Source organism: Diuraphis noxia, unplaced genomic scaffold (genome assembly GCF_037042655.1).
Source record: "Diuraphis noxia isolate RWA-SAM2 unplaced genomic scaffold, SU_Dnox_SAM2 contig0004, whole genome shotgun sequence".
In the NCBI taxonomy this organism is placed as follows: Eukaryota; Metazoa; Arthropoda; class Insecta; order Hemiptera; family Aphididae; genus Diuraphis; species Diuraphis noxia.
The window spans coordinates 6589050-6602490 of record NW_028301714.1 but is presented as its reverse complement, the minus strand read 5'-3'; the positions used below and the strand labels follow the sequence as shown (position 1 = coordinate 6602490).

Sequence of the window (13441 nt, the reverse complement as noted above, 5' to 3'; positions counted from 1 at the left end):
CTCGCGATTTATATTTTGCTTCGCTAGATGAGTGATGACGTCGGTCAAAAAAAAAAACGATATTGAGTCACGTGTGTAAGAAAACAGTGTTGGCCAAACATTCAGAATGCAACACTGTGTCATAGTTAGTATGGAGTTAGTATGTTTGGTGAATTAACACACAAATATAATATAATATGCCTGAGGCTATTAATTGTTTTTTATTTCGGGAATGACCTGTCTCACATGTTAAATTCTCAATTCAAACGAAAATCTCTGCATTTATAATCATAATTATTAATTATACTATCAAATTGGCCATTGACATATTCTTTAAAATTTAAGCGTTTTAAACGTTTATACATAAACTTTGCGTATTTACATAAATTACTATCCAATCTTGCATGGAAAAAATTCCTGTGAAATATAGAATGCTTTTGGATTTACCCTTTAAATATAAGCTGCACAGATTTTTAATTGGCTATACCGAGTATGAAATTATATCCAATTATTAGAACTATTTTATTTCCCATGACTAATGGCAACAGTATACATTGTTAAAATATATTAATATGATTTTTCGTAAGTCGACTACTATTAACTAGATAAAATGTATGTATTTAATTTAAACTAATATAAAGTTGGGTATGATACTACGGATTTCGCATGAGTCTGTTGACGAACATATTATGAAAGTCGGTCAAAAACTTTGGATTTACATAAGGGTCGTCTGTTTAGGCCTTTGATTTGGATGATATATGAATTAATTATAGCTGATCCTGCACGGCATTGTCCGAGACAAATTAAATGATGTCAGTAGATTTAACGTGTTTTAAACTTCATATATTTTTGACACATTCATTAGGATGGTTTTCACTATGTATAAAATACAAGTTCAAAATGATATCCAATCATATAAATAACTGTTATTTTGTTTTATGTGACCAATGGAAACCTTGTAAAATCCGAATTTTATTCGTTTTTCGTTACCCCCCCCCCCACCACCACCACCACTCACACCATAAAATGCAAAAATTTAAAATTTTGGCTTCAAGGTACGCATGTCTTTAGGTACCTATATTATGCAGGAATGATATAACATTTTGTAAGTTTAAAGTTAAATATAATAGGTACATAAAATATGTATATTATAATTGGTCATGTTGTCCTGCCGCAAAACCTAATTTGAGAATCGCGAGTTTCGTACAAAACTTTATAGCGCCGTCGGTTTATTTCTCCGGAATGTTTTTAAATTTATGTTTCGCTAAACAATTTATATATTATTATACGTACACACACACTCACACACACACATATATAAATTTACGAGGGGTAACTAATATATTTGACTCGAGAAAATAGAAACGTCTTTGCTGCACGGAATTCCTTCGGAGATGAAATATTAAAAGCGATAAATTTTTGTCGAAACACGTTCAACGCTTACGGACAGCTTCATCCAGTAAGTAGAATAATATAAGTAATAGAGTCGCAGTGCTAAAAACCAGCAAACCGAGTCTGTACACGAGATAATATTATATTATGATTATTATTTTATTTTTATTTAAAATAAATTCTTCAACATTTTGGATTATTAGCCTACAGCTGTAACACAGAAAAAGAAAGGCTAAGAGAACCGGAAAGTGTTGGGTTAGCAGAAATTTTCCGTTCTTCGATTATTACTTGGAAATTATTCTAGCAACGATGTGGTCGATTGAAAGGCTATCCTCGCATGTGTCGCAAACACATTTGTTAGGTTCTTTGGAGTTGAGGAAAGAGTGGGTGAGATCCTTGAAGCCTATTGCGGATCGGATTATGATAACTTCATCTTTATATTATTATTATATTATTTTATTGGCAAAGTATCACAATTATTGTTTTTGTATTATACATATATGTATATGTATATATGTATATTTAGCACGTAGAAATCTGTACACTAATTTGCATAGTCTTTTTTTTTATAACACTAAAATGTTTTTAATTTAATTACATTATGAATATCAATGGTAACTTGACACGTTGGGCGGTCTGCAAAAGTTGTGATCTACTACTCACCACCACTTATTCGCATCTACTTAAAATTCATATTTATTATTTATTACTACGTATATTAATATATCAATATTTTTAAACAGCTATTTTTCTGTTTGTAATATTAAAATTAAGTTAGCTAACAAATTAAAAAAAAAAAAACACACATATGTAAACACAATATAATGAACAATCCAACGTTTTGTATCATTGGAGTGTACACAATCACGAAGTCATCCAAAAACGATTTACATTAGATAAATCAAAGTACCTACCACATAATATATCTAAAATAGCGCATAATACAGAATATACGAAATTAATTTTTACCCAAAAATTTATATTAAAATGTGTTCTATACAAGTATTATAAATCACAATTACTTCGTAGAAAAAATAATAACAGTTTCGAGATAAAAAAAATAAAAATACGAATTTTATATTTTATGTGTTGCGAGCCACTGCGAGCAAAGTGTCTTTTTATGTATGTACACGCCAACACACATTCATTGTGTATGAACACACACAGACGAGAGTGATAGAGATAAGAAACCCTTTTTATTTATATGATGCGTTCAACGGCGTTCGCATAAAAAAAACCATTTATTCCGTTTTTAAACTCTACACGGAATCCTTGTCGTCTGTTTTCGTTACAATAACTTCGTCGTCATCGTTTCCGTATATTGTTTTGCTTGCATTTTATGAACGTCGGCCACACGGTAATCCGCTCATCCGCTCTAATCCTTGAGACACAATATTTGCGCATGCGCCTGTGAGTCGTTCGATCACTGCCACGTTATCGCAATCATATTATTATGACGATCACATCGTAGATCTCTAATGTTATATAAAACGGATGGTAATTGTGTATGATCAGCTCGTATAGAACGAGTCAAAGCCGACATGACTATAATATTATACATGGATCTCATGGTATCTGCGCATGCGTGCCACTTGCTTGTATCAATCCGTTTTCAGGAGAAAACTGTTTTTTTTTTTTTTATCATCTTTGATTCTTTTCGATATTGATATAAAATGATAAATGACACGAGGTCACGCGAATGTGCATACTACAGCCGTGGTCCTATATAGTATAATGTATAGTTATGTTGGCTTTACAGGTTTTTCGAATGACTCTTTCCATTGTATATTATTATGATCTGATGATTGCATCGTCACGATACGGATGTCTAATAGTACAATTCAACAATTAAATAAAAATGTCATATTTATAATATATTTTTTTTCAGAAGTTTAGCCGTATCCGTGTCGTCTATTCGTTCAGCGGCAATCGATAAGGTACTGCGTACCATTGTTGTGTTTGTTAAACCAAAGATTCGATTTCAATATATATAATATATATCTATTATTGTGTGTGGAATAGAAGCTAAAGTTTTCAACCTAATTTAACTTGTATTCCCGAGCAGATACCCTAAATTGAAAACACAATCTCGAAAATAATAAATTATATTATTATTAAACAGCGAAAGTTAGGCAACCGACTTGTTTCAGCGCTTGCGTGCCTCGGATTTGCATACTTAGTGCGCCGTCTTAAAAGTACAAAAGAAAAACAGCATGGCTACTCGATATCATGTGCATGTAATACAGTTTTAATATATTATATCTACTGCAGCAGACTTGTGGTGAGGTTCAGGGGTCTGTAACTCCAAAAATTATAAATTAGATAATTTTATGAATAAAAATAATGACTATCAAGAATAATTTATTCATTGTATAGGACATAGATTTCGTAAAATATAAAAACAAATTTTGCGACCCTGGGCTCTTTCGACTCAAAATTCGTTTTTAGTTAGAACTTCGATGCAATTTACGACAAATTAAATTATTTTCAAATTTTAATAAACTCAGATTGTGTATTTGAAAAAAATGTTTATAAACCTATATCTTCTTATCGTACCTATCATAATATATATTTTACATTATCTATACAATAATATCAGTAGACCCAACAGTGGATGGTTAAAGAAAATTATTTCAGGTAAGTTTGATTAAGTTCACGTCTTAGGTTATAATTAATTTTGTGAAAAAAAAAAAACTATAGATTTAGCTCTAAAAGTTTAGTATAGAGAATAAAATCAATTTTACTTAAAACGTTATTCAATGCGTATTTATCTCATACATTTTTAAAATAAGCAGTAGACATTTTTTTTGGATTATTAAAGATTAATTAAGAAATAATATAAGATCACCATATATATTATTATAATAATGTATATTATATTATATTGTGTGGCTGAGTTGATTGAAAAAAAAAAATTTATTTAAAGAAGTTTTTTTATTGCGATTAAAATTATGTGTGATAAACTGGAAACGAAAAACAAAAATATTGTAGTATCACTGCGTGTTTAAGTTAACAGCGTATAGCTACGAGAAATCGATTTAAATTTTAATGTCTTATTGTAGATGACCAAAATCACAAACTGACTCGGTAAGTTGCGTTTTGCAATCGACACGCTTTACAATAATACATTCAACTCACCAGCTCTTTTATACGAGTATCTTATATTTACATCATAAAATATATTTTATTTATTTTGTAGGTACAAGGATTGCGTTTAATGCGGGTCGATTCACAACAATCACTGCGGGGTAGTAGTATTATATTGAGAACTCGGGAGTCGGTATACAGGTATATATTTTCTTCCATTCTCGTTGTATTCCACTATATCAGCGTCATGTGTGTGTACGTACATTATATTCAAACCGGAATTATATGTATATATTACTACGATGTATATATAGTGTTATCGTAGGTGAGTTGTGTGTATATATACACACCGCGTCTGAAGTATAAATTATTATTCTTCGTATCTAGGTTACGGGATAACCTCGCCGTAATACCATTTTTCCGTTGAAATGTATCAAGGAATCATCGTGTACCACGTAGGCTATTTACGAAATGCAAACCTAAATAATATATAATATATCAAATATATAAACGCATATAGGTAGACCTATCGCACTGAAATACCAGCCACGGATGTGGCCTACTATCTCGCTCTCTCTATCTCTCTCTTTCTCTTTCACTCTCTCACAAGTTCTCTATTTTCGTCAGCACTGCGCTCGCTAACGAATTTAAATGCCAAATCGAATTTTCCGTCGGTATAGTATGCAGTACGTGATATGTTTACCGGTATTAGCTTATAAATAAAAATAAAACTCACTACGACTTCGGACGAAGGACCTCTCTTCCATTTTGTATACTATTATCATATTTGTATGTGTACATAACATATATTTAGAAAATATATGATTACATGTCATTTTATTTGCCTGCTGACGCCTTGCACGATACAAAAATTGTTTTCACAAAAAAAAAAAAATGATAATAATAATAAATCACACACAATATTAAAACGAGTATTGTTCTGTAAGTATAAACAAATTAAAAATACATAGAAGGTACATATTTAGAGGAAGACAGTGTTTTAGATATTAAAACACCCTATCCCTCGCCTTTAGTTGTATTGAATTAAAACACCCACCTTTAAATAATACTTGCTACACGCTTATATTTATATGTATGATATGTAGTGATTTAAGACATGATATTTATTAAAGACAATAAATTAAATAATAATAAAAATCAATTTAAAGGTGCGATACTATTGGCATTTTTAGAGGGGTATTCTAGATTTAAATCGATCATAATATTAAATTCCAAACAATTTTCCGTGTAGAGTTGACTCTAAATCGATAAAGATTTCTCGTTGAAAAGTAAAAATTGATTTTCACTCCTAGCCAGTGGCGTGGCGAAATTCATCAAGTTATGAGGCACAGTTATATTGTCAGACCAACCACCCAATCCACCGATCACAATATAATAATGCTTTTTTAACACATCAGATGATCTTTGAGGACACCCACTACCCCTCAAACTGAGGCAAGTGCCTCAAATATAATCCTTCGTCACGCCACTGCTCCTAGCTCTCTTCCGTTATTTTTATTTGTGTTTTTATAGTGCAATTTTCCAAAAAAACTATACTTCAGTACAACTATGAATATGTTTTGAAAACTTTGAAGTGATTCACAGTGCGTTGTTTGATTTAAAATCCATATATACTTTCGTTGTAATTCTTTTAACAGTTTAAACACATACCTATGAGGCTATGAAAGCTCTCGATTTGCAGTAGATTTTTTTAATAGAAGTATTATACCACTACATTTTCAATAAGTTATATTTTAATTTTTAACTTATTATATTATTTACTTCTAAAATTAAAATAAACTTTTATAGGGATTTTGTTTTATTTAACCTTTATAAATATAATTATTGATATTTATTTTTTCATGCATGAATATGCTGGCTTGAGGTATAAAATAAAAAATGTGCGACAAAATTTGTCTGGGACTTAAATGACGAAAACATAAACTATCACAATAGATTGGTTAAGTAGTTTATTATATTTTCCCATGGCGTCGTTGGTTAAAAACTGGGGGAAAAAAGTAGTTTATTAAATGATATTTAAACCCATATAAAATGGTTAGGTTAAAATCCACCAGAATGACGAGTTAAAGTCAAATCAATCTGTACCTCATACACAACATGAAATTTAAAGTCTGCAGTATGCAGTTTATTATATTATTATGACATATATATTATAATATAAATAGTATTAAAGTTTTTTTGTAAAGGGTCTCAATCTAAATTTTAGATTTATAAAAATACTGAATAAGTAAAAAGTTAATGATCATCTGATACATATATATATATATATTAAAAAAAATTTAAAATGTATAGTAGATTTGGGATACCTGAATTTATTACAGTTGATAACAATCCTTGTGAGTTGTGGTAGTCTTGAATTTAAAAAAATTACTTCAGCCTGAGGTTTTACTATTATAACCTCAAATCCAAATTATCTTAAAAGTAATGGATTGGTTGAAAAGGCAGTTGTGATAGCAAATATGCTAGTTAAAAAATCATCTCGTGAAAAACAGAATTTAAAACTTCATTTACCAGATTATAGTAATGAACTTTTTACAGGCTTGCAGTGCACACCAGCACAATTATCACAAAATTATTACAAAGAAGAAAAATAAGATCTAAAATTAATCTTGTGCACAGAAAAAATGATTTAAACCCGTTTTACAAAACTGTATAAGATACTGGTTGACTCAAAAAGAAATCAGGCTCTTCATTATAACAGAGGTGCAAATAAAATTATTAAGTGTTTTGAGAAGAGTGAAAAAGTTTAAATTCAGGGCAAGTTTACCAACAATAGGCATGAAGGAACAATAATTAAAAACTGAATGAATCATGATTCTATTTAGTAAAAGAAAAATGTGGCAGGTCATTAGGGAGAAATATCAGTTTACTTAAGAAACTAAAAATAGTTAGACAGCACAATATATAGTGGGTGAAAAATAATAGTCTTGCAAGTCGAGTATTTTAGGATATTACAACAAAATGTCTAGACAGACAGACCAAAAAGAATATAAAACCAAAATAGGTAGAAAGGTATAGTCAAACCTAGGTTTTTTTCCTGCAGTGTGTGTGCGTCGATGTATTGTTAAACAGCTACTTTGGCTAATCGATTTGTCACACACATCTCATGGATAATGATTTTCTCAATTTTTTCGTCTGAGTGACGGCAGGCTGCTTCTATTTGTAAATAATTTATTTAGCGTTTATTTGTTTTTCGTAAAATTATTGTTTTATCGTGCATAATTATAAAATTATTAATATTAAAAACATTTACTAGCTAGATTAAGTAAAAATGTATGAAAATATGTAAGTTTTTAGAGAGTAAAATTTTTAATGGATAAAACATTAGCATATTGTATATTAATTATTATGACAGAAAACTTTTTCGTCGTTTGTGAATTTCAAAAAAAAAAAAAAAAAAAAACGGACTGTAAGACGTTCATCATTCGGCGATGCGTGACGCCATGAATTTTTAAAACAACGTTTCGAATTCTCGTTTCGGTTTTTTTCTCATCTAATTTATGTTCTTAATGGAAACAGAATATTATTATTATCTCTCTCTCGTTAAACTGCAGTATGATTTTTTTTAGCAGTGAAAACTCATGATCATCAAAAGCATTAACGTTTTTGAAAATAATATATTTTTTCACAATTTAGATTCACGACCTAACATTTTCGAAGTACAAACTCAATTTATAGTTTTTTTTTTTTTAGTATTTTACCTTATTGAGTATCAAAATACATTTTAAATTTCATACTCCAAACCAAAATATTTTTTTAATAATACATAAAAATTTAATTTCAAACAGATACCTAGTTAAAATTGTTTGAGTAATATACCTAAGGCTAAGACGGAAGCTCCAGGTAGGTTAATAGCATGACAAAATATAGAGGTATGTCATCAACAATACGTACCTATTTGAATCTTTTTTGCGCATCCCCACTGTTTCCTATGTGTTAGGTTCTCCGATTTTCATGCTTTAATATATGCGGCCAATGAGAGACGGAAAACGTAACTCACAGTAAAAAGTGGGGTATAGGTATGCGTATCACGATGTTGCTGACATACCTATTACTTTGTCACGGTTGATAAGTATCAAAAAATTTTAATTCACTAATCCGATCATCTTAATTTTAAATACTTATAAGTTATACACAACTAATTAATTACTCGTTCATAAATTAATTTTTATATTTGACATTCTCAGAAAATTATGAATATTTCGGCATATAAAATGTTAAATGTATCTTGTCGTCCAAAATAGTAAAAACTTATAAACAAAAAAACTATAACTATAAAATATATCAAAATATAATGGTTTATAAGATATTTAAACTGTGTAAGAAAATGTTTTCAAGAAACTTTTCCAGATAACGAGAGTTTATCGTCAAAATAATGACCCAACAAAGCCGTAAGGTAGAGGGTTATAAATACCTTATAAGCCGCATGATCGTTTTAATATAATATATAAGTTCTTTTCAACGGTTAACAATTTAACATGTAACATATAGGTAGATGTAATATAATCCGTCAATCTAAAACCACAAAAATATTTCCGACCTTTTTTTCATGAAACGTTTTCATCTCAACTTACTGAAAGCCCGTAGGTCGTGTATGATCTGGAGTTGTCGATTGCTTTCTGGACTCAGGTAAACGATTTCTTCTTACCTTTCCTGTGTTCCGATTGCGTGTGGTAGTAGCGTATATTTTGTATAGCAGATAAGCATTAATGATAAATAAGTTAACAAATCAAATTTAATATATTTGTACCATAATATGGTTTAAAGGTATATTAATAAACAAGAAATACAATACAGAGAAAAGTATTCAATAAACAAATTGCTAGGTATCTTATTCAATAACGCCCGAATTAATTCACATAAAAATTAAAATACAAATACAAAGTATAATATGTAATTTATGATAAAAAAGTAAATAAAAGATTAATAACAAAATTAAATACAAGAGAAATTATTATTGATGCATTTTTTTATACAACTAGTCGTTTAAATTATCAAAATTTGCTAGAAAAAATGTATTTATTAACTATTGATATTATATTTATGTAATAAAAAGACTTCTTTAACTATTTGACTAAAAACTTATGTGTACATTTAGATTATGTATAGATAGATCATTAAAAGGTTCTAATATTTGAACCAGATATTTGATGCTTTGATTAGTAGGTATACGAATTTATTAGAAGGAGATACAATTATTGAAGTTTTATATGATATTATTTGTTTTCAAATTTCCTGTATCAGCGTGGTTAAATATTGGAGTTTGTGATAATGGAGGTAACGGTGATCAGCAAAGAACAGGTATGCTTCATAAATTTTTGATTTAATATGTCAGAGGTTGGGCTCGAAGATTGGACTAAATTATTTCCCTTGTTATGACTTTTGAGGTGGTTGTTTCTGGTTCTGTGTCTTTATTAATTAATAATGTATTATTTCGTTGTTGCCTCCCGTACTATTTGGTGATTGGTTGTTTGATGTGTCCATATTTACGGGTTCGTCCATAATAAACATTAAATATCTGTAGTACTTTCGTGAGATACTGTAATCGATCCAGGAAGTTTAGAGAAGTCTTCGAGGTTTATAATATTATAATATAGTTATCTGATAAAGCATGTTGTGTGTGCCAACTTATATATAATGGAAATACAGCTATCTGCAACGTGGTAGATGAAGGTAGTTTCTTTTCACTTCAAGATTTTCAAGTAGTCTTTGGATAAACAGTTAGATATAAATTTGATACGATTTTGCGTTTTTTATGTGTTTGTTAATTTGCGTGTCGACGTTTTTATTTCATTATCGGCGTAGAAATAAATAGCCGAGTGTGTATTAATCAGACTCTTGACTGTTTTTTGACTTGTTTTAAGAGAATGAAGGTATCTTTTTATCTTTTATTAGAAACGTGTGGGGTGGACGTTTTGTGGATATTTTAAGTTTGAGAGACTTCGGTTATATTTCCTAGTGCAATAACATATTATTATTAAATCATTTGTTAAATACCGTGGAATAAATTAGTGCGTATGGACTAAAAGGATTATTGGTTCATTTTGGGAAATGTTACGTTGGCAGTAGTTTTAGTGAACTTTTTTGCTTTAACGTTGTCTATTGTGGTAGTTCTAATAACAGCGATGGGTATGAAATATCTGTTTGTAAGAGAGGCTAGATTTTAAGCTTGTATAGTTCTGGTTTTATTATTTTGATTAGATTGTTTGTTAGATTTAACGGTTTTTCAGAGGAAAATGTTTCAAACATTGAAGTATGATTATAACTTATTGTTATTTTATTGATACATTTAGCTTGTGGTATTAACATATTAGTCATGTTAGTCATATTACTGGATAATCTCATTTGATTCGTACAGTGTAACTTCTGTTTTAAATTAAAATACAAGTGCGATAAGTGCACACTATCACTTGGCTAGAGTAAAAAACACATGACGTATTTTATACACTAACTGATGGTTTATTATTAAATAATATAATATTATTATTTTCCAAATTAAAAATTTCTTTGTTATTCTAAGAGTTACCCGGTTTATTTATAATTCCATTCTCAATAATTATCGAATCTCGCGACTACCTAGCTATATCGTTGTATAATTAAAGTGTTGAAGTATTAATTTATTCCAATCAAATTTTCAGGTCTTTCATCATTGTTCAAATATCAATAGAGAATATCCTCAGAGAATACATAAAAGATGACCTCCGGCCTCCGCTGTTTGTAAAGACGTTTTATTGTTATTATTGATAATTCATTTTTAGTTTCCGAAGCTTTGCAATTTCCACTTCATACCATAGTATAGAAACATCAACGCTCGTTAGGTATATATTATATAATTATAATTTATTATACGATATAATATAATATTGTATATCGTTTATTTCGTTCGATTATTAAGTTCGAAAACTAATCGTACGGAAAGGACAATTTTGTCTTAACTCATTCAATACACAGGATAATTTAATGCGCGTAATACCGTAATATTTTCCAAGTATTATAGTTATTGCAATTTTTGTAGCAAAACGTTAGAAATTACCACATATATTGATCACAATATTAAACAAACGATATATACCTACCTAATCTTATTATGTACATTAACACGTTCATAAGTGCAAGAGTAAATAAATTCTGCCGATTTTGTAGTGACTTTGCTGGCTACTGATTTCACCGATACTTAAATTTAAAATAAAAAACACCAGGCGATTCATTAAAATTGATACACTCATTATTTCAAAAACTTTCATTGTTTTCTTACATGTTTTTGTTTAAAACAAAATTTTTTTTAGAAAGATACTTTTTATAGTTCTTAGCTGCTTAAAATTCTAATTTTGGACGAATATAATATAGTTTTCAGTTATAAATGAATAAATAATAGTAAATATTAGTAAGGAAATAACATTTAAATTGTCAATCATATGATCTTTTTTTAAATGTTCATATTCAATGTTTTATACCTACAAAATATACTAAAATTCAAACTATATAGAATTATTGTAAATAGTGTATTATCCAATATAACATTTGTTTTTGCAAAGTTATTTGTATAGACGATTTTATTGTATTTTGGTAACTCAGAAACAACTCGTTCGAATGATGATTCAAATAAATCAATATTAAAAAAAAAAAAAAAAGTCATATACAAATTTACCGTAAAAATGCTAGTTTTAATTTGAAAATAAAATAAATTGTTATCGACCACAGTTTTTTAATTGTATCAAAATCTAAATAGTTGAAAAAACGTTCTTTAGAATATTTAAAAATCATAAAAATTTGAATTTGAACAAACTAATTATTTAAGGGGAATAAAGAGGTGAGCACGCTTTAATGAATCTCGCAGTATTTACATATTTTATCACGCTCGGTCGACTCCATAATATTTAAACTAAAATATGTGTTCGGCTCAGAATATTTTTTTCTAAAACTCAATATCGTTTATTGCGTATCTCGTGATAATATAATAAACTTAAATAAACAATAACGTTTGGTTCGCATATACCCCGCCATCACATTCCCTCGTGATTATATAGCGTCACGTGCCGTTTATGTTTAATATATTTTGTTATTAGTTTAAGGCATCAACTGCAAGGTTATATATTATTCCATATTTGTCATCTTTTTAATACCAAAATTATAAACATATTATTCAGTTTTTACAACTTTGATTTGATTAAATTAGCTGTCTGTGTTCACAAATGAATAGAGTTTAATTTTCTGATTGTACCTGCAATTGTTGATGCTATAGGTAGTATTTCCTGTAGGATTTCCGGAAGTTACAATGAACGGGGTATGATGGTGTGCAGTGGTGGATTAAACTTTTTTCCCTCGAATCACGTTTAATATTTTTACACCACCCACCCTAAAATATAGTTATTAGTTATTACTTATTACTTATTACTGTACATTATCTGCTGAGTACACATTACGGCTATATATTACATGTATTATTTATAATTTAATACTTAAATTACCAACCTGCAAAAATGGTCCAGTCTACCTTTTCCAACCATAAGACCCACCCACCCACCCATTAATATTTTTGTAAATCACATGATTCAAATATACTCCCTTCGAGCCGCCACTGATGGTGTGTCGACAGTATTTTAATGAGATAGGTTTTACTGATGAATAAGCAGTTCTACAAGTTGGAAACATGAGATCGTCTCCCTCGGTCACGAGGGATTAGACAGGAATGAGTCCTTTACAACCTCGACTGATCATTATAAAATACGACTCTTCTTTTTTTATGGTTTCCAATGGTTTTGGAAACAGTTCATTAGAGTTTCTCATCGAGTTCATCTGAGCTTACATTATCGATCATATACCTATCGATCCTCAAGGCTGTGACTTAACCTGTTTATTCGTCCAAATTTATCGAATTGCACGTTTCTAAATCATCAAATTTTCGTTGGCTTCGTTAGGCTCATTTATACATTTATGTCTACGTGCCTGCGCCTAATAATAC

General features: G+C 29.4%; 1 protein-coding gene across 2 annotated transcripts in view; it reads right to left on the bottom strand.

The window, feature by feature from the left end:
* The window catches only part of Teh1 (tipE homolog 1 phospholipid transfer protein), a 117787-nt gene that overhangs the window by 35230 nt on the left and 69116 nt on the right, over positions 1-13441 (bottom strand). The window lies entirely within an intron of this gene.